Source organism: Scleropages formosus, chromosome 23, assembly GCF_900964775.1.
Source record: "Scleropages formosus chromosome 23, fSclFor1.1, whole genome shotgun sequence".
In the NCBI taxonomy this organism is placed as follows: domain Eukaryota; kingdom Metazoa; phylum Chordata; class Actinopteri; order Osteoglossiformes; family Osteoglossidae; genus Scleropages; species Scleropages formosus.
The window spans coordinates 22,775,538-22,783,236 of NC_041828.1; the positions used below are offsets into that span (position 1 = coordinate 22,775,538).

A 7,699-nucleotide genomic window follows, 5' to 3' on the forward strand; every position below is an offset into this window, starting at 1 on the left:
ACCATCAGCACATCTCCTGCCCCACCAGAGGCTCAAACACCCTCGACCACTGCTACACTTCACACAAAGGTGCGTACCGCTCCCTGCTGCGTCCACACCTCGGGCAGTCAGATCATGCCTCGATTCTGCTGCTCCCGGTCTACAGGCAGAAACTGAAGCGAGAGGAACCTGTGACGACACGCACTGTACAGCGCTGGACACCAGAAACGGTGAGGACTGCAGCCTGTGCAAGAGTGCAGACCCCATCTACAGTTGTGTGTGGTGCGATAAAACCAAGTCCTGCGAGTATCGGAAAAGGTGTCCGAGTGGTGAGCGGAGGAGGGACTGTCCCAACCCTGAAATCACTGATGTGAGTTTCTGGAGAGGCTGCACCATGTTTTCTCTGTATCATACAAAAAATAGCACATTTATTACCTCCTGTCCTTTTATCTATCCAAGCAAATTAATAAATGTCCTTTTGTTCATAGCTAAAAACTGCCAGATCTCATGTCTAACAGTTCACTTGGTGTCTAATCTCCTACCATGAATACTATTCTATATCCGATTTGTTAACAAAAAAAAAAAAAAAAAAAAATACTTTTGGCAATCCTAATGCTGGCATTGGCTTACTTCTACCAAGGCAAACGTAATCTAGTTATTTCTATTAGTGACACACCTGTCCCTTTGGAGCAGGATGGTAATGGTTTTATTAGAATGAATGACTTTTTCCCTCACGAAAAATGCACGTACAAAACAAACATCTCACAAATACACCAATTTACCTTATCGTTTTTCTACCGAAAGTAATAACAAGAAGGGATAAACTCTGGCAAACATTTCCCCCCCCCCCACGGGCTCTCTAATCGTTACAAAATGCAGATAACCTGTCTGTACATTGTAAGTATGTATCTGAAGAGGAAATGCTCTTTTTTCAGATCATACCTCGGTATGGGCCTCTGAAAGGGGGGATTTCACACACACACACACACACACACATTTTCAGAACCGCTTGTCCCTTACGGGGTCACGGGGAACCAGAGCCTACCCGGCAACACAGGGCGTAAGGCCGGAGGGGGAGGGGACACACCCAGGATGGGACGCCAGTCCGTCGCAAGGCACCCCAAGCGGGACTCGAACCCCAGACTCACGGGAGAGCAGGACCCGGTCCAACCCACTGCGCCACTGCGCCACTGCACCACCGCACCCCCTTAAAAAATGAATAAATAAATAAAACTGAAAACAGCCACAGTGTGGATAGTTTTACTTTTTGTCCTAAGTGGGTAGGTAGTTACATAACACCATTACTCAGTGTATGAATTTTATCGCTTCCTCTTTCGAGGCACTTTTGTAATTTGATCATTTCCATGTGTGTGCACAGGAGGAGGAGCCAGTGAGCTGAGAGAGGATATGAGAAACTAAGGCAGCAGCTCGAGAACCTGGAGGGGAGGGTTCGTGACCACTGCAAGAAGGAGTTCACAGGTCTTTTCCATAACTAATATTCTGCTCATCTGCAGCCTTTACTCGGCTCTTACCACTTGCAAGAGCCCTTTAATCTACAGTTGCACAATCCCCTGTATAGCGCATGTAAAGCTTTATTCCTAACCCTTTTCATGAGCTCATGATTGAAATGGAGGACCACACCGGTGACCTCAGTGAACCCTGTATCCCCTTCCTGGACTACAAGACCTACACAGACCGTGTTTTCTTCCTGCCTTTCAATGACAGCGCCAATGACGTGATGATCACTGGCAAGATGGACATTCCTGAGGCGAGGAGGGCAACAGTGACGCAGGCCCTCAACCAGTTCCTCAACCTGCTGAATAGCAAGCCTTTCCTTCTCAGTGTAGGTCCTAACATCAGTGCAGCTCCCAAAACCTTTCCTTATTGTCACAAGTGCCTAAAAACTGCATATTTGTGTCTTTTTCCATCTGTTCTTTGCTGCTCCAGTTCTTTTTTAATGTGAAATTAATACAATCCTCACAATCATCACTGGGGAGTGCAGTGGCACAGCGGCTTGGCTGGGTCCCGCTCTCTGGCGGGTCTGGGGTTCGAGTGTGCTCTTGTCATTCAATGGGTGACTCCTGGGCTGTGGGTTTATGTGTGAGTTCAAATTCAAATGTCTGTGTGGAGTTCATACGTTTCCCCTGTGTTTGAAAGAGAGGGGGCTCGGGGTGCCTTGCGATGGACTGGCGTCCCGTCCTGGGTGTGTCCCATCCCCCTCCAGCCTTGCGCCCTGTGTTGCCGCGACCCCTCTTGGGATAAGTGATTTCAGCCTGTGTGTGATCACAATCATCAGACTGGCTTTCACAGCATAAAAGTTAATGGATTTTATGTGTTTTCCAGCTGTATAGCACACAATTTAGAATGATATATGAGGTGTATAGCAGATCGTGCCTTTGTCAGTTCATCCGCACCTTAGAGGGGCATCCTGACTTCAATGCCCGGTCAAAGGGCTACTTTGCCTCCCTGCTGACGGTGGCGCTTCACGGCAAGTTGGACTACTACACAGACATCATGAGGACACTCCTGTTAGAACTCATGGAACAATATGCCCCTAGCAAGAACCCCAAGCTCATGCTGCACAGGTGAGGTGTATAAGACCAGCGTATCTTTAAGGTGTCTCAGAACGGCCCTTTTTTTTTTTTTGTAAATAATGTGATCTTCCCCTGCCCACTTTAAAAAAGTAATTTCTCTGCCCCTTACTTGTAGGTCAGAGACGGTGGTGGAGAAAATGCTGTGCACTGGATGTCTATCTGTCTCTATCAGTTCTTGAAGGTATCATCTTTTGTGACACAAAATTAATCTCATTGATTCCCACTCTGTGGATTAATCTTATTTTCTACTGGTTCAGATCTTTGTTTGAACAAATGAAGGTTTTTGCTTTAGTGACAGGGAACGGTTTTGTTCTGAAAGAAGCTTGATGGTGAATTCTTGTGCGGGGCAGGACTCGGTAGGAGAGCCTTTGTACAAGCTGTTTCAAGCCGTCAAACACCAAGTGGAGAAAGGCCCAGTGGATGCTGTCATGAAAAAGGCCAAGTACACGCTGAATGACGCTGACCTGCTGGGGGACGACGTGGAGTACTGTACGCTGGTGAGTATTATGTAGGCTGAACCCGATCACACGTCGGCGGTCACTTGGGGTATGAATGCTTCATTTTGAAAGGATATCTGTGGTGCTAAATGAACTCCAAGAAATGGGAAGAAGACAATACCGGTGGACACTTTCGTGATCAGCAGAATCCTTGTGATCTATGACAGTTTTTGAAGATGCACGTTAAATCTACAGTGTGGGAACTGGATGCATGCACAGAAGGCCAAGTGCTAACCGCCCTTTTCGCCTTAGACTCTGCAGGTCCTCGTTCACGGGGAAGGGCCAGGTGTCACTTTGGTCAAGGTACTCAACTGTGACACCATCTCCCAAGTGAAGGAGAAGATCCTTGAGCAAGTGTACAAAAATGTGCCCTATTCTCAGAGGCCCAAGGTGGAAAGCGTCACTCTCGGTAAGGACCAACTGAGCTGGAGCACAGTTGCATAATATAACGATTCATGACATGAACTGTTTATTACTGAAGTAGGTATGACATTATTTCTGTTTTATAGGCAAGGGTTTCCTTGCTTGGATTGCACCAGTCTGCATATGATTGGGATATAAATGAATGTTGAAATAGTCTTTCTGCTCTGTAGAATCTGCTGGGCAGATTCTGTCGGACCTTGACTTGACATCGCAAAAGGAGGGCAGATGGAAGCGCCATGAACACTTTGGCCGACTATGACGTGAGTTACATCTTAAGAAATGGACGCATCGATTCTAACGGTACAGGTTTGAGTCACGGCTTGCCCCTTACGTGGTGACCAAATGTCTGTGTCGTGTCTGCTCCAGACCTGAAATCTGTCAGACTGTATCCAGCTCGGGCTGAACATAGTTCTTGTGTTTCAGGTGCGAGACAACGCCACTCTTGTCCTGTCTAGGGTCCTGCATCCTCTGCAGTCTTATGACCAGCACCAGGACAGTCATGAAGAGAGTGAGTGGTGCTCCTGTACTACTTCTTGCCTTCCGTAGTGTTCCCATGGTCTTGCTGACAACCCTACTCTACCTACTCCTTCAGGAAATGCTCTGCTTGAAGAGGACAAGGTGTTCCACCTGGTGCGGCCAGCAGAGGAGGTGGATGAGGTCAAATCCAAGAAGGGCAACATGAAGGACAAGTCGATGACCAAAGCCATCACAGAGCTTTATTTGATGCGGTTGCTGTCTGTCAAGGTTGGTTTGTTAATAGCCTGCTGCAGTTAGAATGCTAAATACACTGGGCTGGTGAAGCCTACAACACATTAATATGCAGCAGTTTGGTTGTGCATTGCTAAGAATCCAATCATACTTCTATATTCTAGCCCTGAATATGTAAAGATAGTTCTAATAATAAAATCTGTATTTGGAATGCAAAGTGAAATATTTGGATTAGTATTTGGATATCATATTGTGGCACGCAGCGCCGTGGGCTTGGTTGGGGCGAAGGAAGGACGCAGAGGTACCGTTCATCTCGAACATTTTATTGAACACCGGCACCAGGGACCCCATTTCCTCCAGGACCTGCGTGTCTCGCCAGCCTTCCCACCCCTGCTTAGCACCCCCAGGCTCACTCCTCTTTCTCCCCTGGCAGACGCAATCAGCCCCTTATATCCCCCGCACGTCACCCAAACGCTAACCCATGACAATAAGCATATTTCCCCCTCAAAACTGTAACGCAGGTCATTACAATATATTTATCAGGATTTCATGACAGAAATACAGGATTGCTATGCTTTTGAAATGGCTCCTCCTCACCTGGACTTGCTTACATATGCGCAAATGTGTTTGTTTCAGGGCACTCTACAACAGTTTGTGGACGACTTCTTCCGCAGTGTCCTCTGTTCATCCGTTGGGCCCCCAGCAGTCAAGTACTTTTTTGACTTCCTGGACGAACAGGCACAGAAGCACGACAACGTGGATGACCAGACCATTGACATGTGGAAGACCAGCAGGTAGAGTGCTCTTGCCGTCTCTGGCAGGGAGAATTCCCGAGAAAGCAGCGCTGGAGCTGTCAGTTTTCAGAGACAAATGCTTCACGGTGAGGGGAGGCGCAAGGGCGTGGGGGGTACTGCTTGGGGTTTCTTGCGACAGACTGGCATCCCGTCTTGGGTGTGTCCCCTCCAGCCCTGCGCCCCTGTGTTGCCGGATTAGACTCCGGCTCGCCGGCAACCCTGCTCGGGACGAGCAGCTTCAGACAGTGTGTGCGCGTGTGCGTGCTTGACACTGTATTTTTCGTTTAAAATTCCTACTGAGAGCTCCGTACACACTGGATACGTTGATGTGGAATTTATACCGCAGTAAACCATCTGCGTCATATACATTTATCTTGATTGACAGGTTCTTCTGGCAGCATAGACTAGAAGTGTTGGTATTGTGAGAATGAGTGATGAACAGTGTAATTACAACACTTTTGGCTTACTGATGAATTTGTGTACTATTACATGCTGAACAGACAGCATAATTATGTCCCCTGCTAATTTATTAAATCCACTTCTTTCTGTTCATTTGTTTGGAACATCTCTCTGGGTATTAAATCAGAGATGAATTCCAAACTTATTTGGCTCAGATGCCTCAACTCTTAAATAAATGTGGGGGAAGAAGTGTCTATTTTCTGCATTTTTAAATTAATCTGCAACATAATAATGCATTTGTATGATCCCTGTATCGTGTGCCTCGGTACTCAGTTGATAAGGCAAAGTGAATTGCAGCCAGATTCTAACTCTGATTAATTGTGGGAGTTTCATTGGGACATATGAGAGCTGAGAACAGGAATAACATGCAGAAACAGGGTTAAAGATGAGGCCACAGTTATATTTGCATGGAATGAGTGTGAGTGCTAGTGTTGTGTTTCTTGAAAGGCTTGTGTCTCCACAGCTTGCCTTTGAGGTTCTGGGTGAACATCCTGAGGAACCCCCACTTCATCTTCGACATTCACTGTGAACGAAGTGGTGGACGCCTCCTTGTTTGTTATTGTCCAGACCTTCATGGATGCCTGCACCAAGAGCGAGCGCAAGTTGAGCAGGGTGAGCCTGGGAGTGCCTTGACATTATGCCATTGTTGATGTTAAGCAAAGGGAAGGATCCATGAGCCAGGACTTCATTTTTTTTTCCAGCCCATGATCCCTCTGTAACCATTTTCCTTTGGCTTTATTCCTTACAGGATTCCCCGAATCACAAATTACTCTATGCAAAGGAAATCTCCACATACAAGAAAATGGTGGAGGAGTAAGTACTGTCAGGGCTACCACTTGGTAATCTCACCATTTCCTACCATCTGCAAAAATCCCTTTGCCTTTAATCAAGATGACCTGTCTCGGCTTGTGTTTGTCCATAGTTACTACAAGGGCATCAGGGAGATGGTGCCGTCAGCAACCAGCATATGAACACCCACTTAGCGAAGGTGTCACGGGTGAGTGAGTCTTCCACTATTGCCCTTGTACTTACATTTACATTTATTCATTTAGCAGACGCTTTTCTCCAAAGTGACATACATCTCAGCAAAAATACAATTTGTGCGTTACATTAAGAGAAGGAGACATGGCTGTAGACATGTAATTAAGTAAACCTAGTTTGTTACTATCCACTTGATGCACCGATGTTCATCGCTCACGTAAGTGCAGAATAGATACTTCTGTGAGGTTGTGATGTTATGTCTTATGTGGACACAGTGAGGAGCCAGAAGATCTTACCTTCAAAGGGGGTGTAGATATGGCTGCTTCGGCTGGTTTTGGTCAGTCCTAGAAGTTCCTTACTTCAAGTTGTTCTTTGTCTCGCAGTCTCACACAGGCAAACTCAGCACCCAGGTGGCTCTGCATCAGCTGTACCAGTATGCAAACAAGTACTATGATGTGGTATGTGGACTCACTCTCCCTTCCTGTCAGACACATATGAACACAAGGATCTGAGATCGAACACGACGCTGTGCATCTTCTCTAACGGAATCTGTTCTTGCCTTCCTTCCAGATCATCACCTCCTTTGACGAGGACCCCGCTGCCCAGAATAAACAGCTTGCTCTGAGACTGCAGCAGATAGTGGCTGTACTGGAGAACAAAGTGACAGACCCCTAACCTCTGTAGGAGGGCGGGGGCCGGTTTTGGTACTGTGGGGCCAGAAATTAAAGCGGAGTTTATTTCATATGGCCTGTGTCCTGAGTGGAATAGCAAAGACGTGGGGAAGGGAAGGAATGGGCTGTTCCGAGGAAGCTCCCCCCCCCCCCCCATCTTAAATGTTGTTGTGTCTGAAACGGTGTCACAATTCCCTAACGGTTCTCAAAGTCGATCCCCCTCCCTGTGCTGGTCCAGATCATACAACACGTGCCAAGGGGCCGAGGGATCTGCAGGAGACACCACACCAGACGTTCTCAGTGATGAGACATGTGACCATTGCAGCCCGGCCTTTGAAATAAGCCCTTCCTTAATTGCAGGCTTTATCTGTTCAGCTGTTGTTAGTTGTTGTTGTTCAGTTAAATGTTCAATTTCTTCCAGTATAAAAAAAGTTTAAGAATAGTACAGAATATTAGAATAAGATTAAGAATTAAGTTTATAGTTTTTATTGTGCATTTTTTACCCAGAAAGCCTTATATATTTACATTTTTTGTTTTGGATATGTCATATTTTTGTGCCTGATAAATGTTCTCCAGTGTTCAATGATGGGAGG

At 46.5% G+C, this 7,699-nt stretch overlaps 1 pseudogene; it reads left to right on the top strand.

The window, feature by feature from the left end:
• The first annotated feature begins 217 nt into the window (after nucleotides 1-217).
• Nucleotides 218-7,179, top strand: LOC114909403 (plexin-B2-like; annotated as a pseudogene).
• Nucleotides 7,180-7,699: the final 520 nt, after the last annotated feature.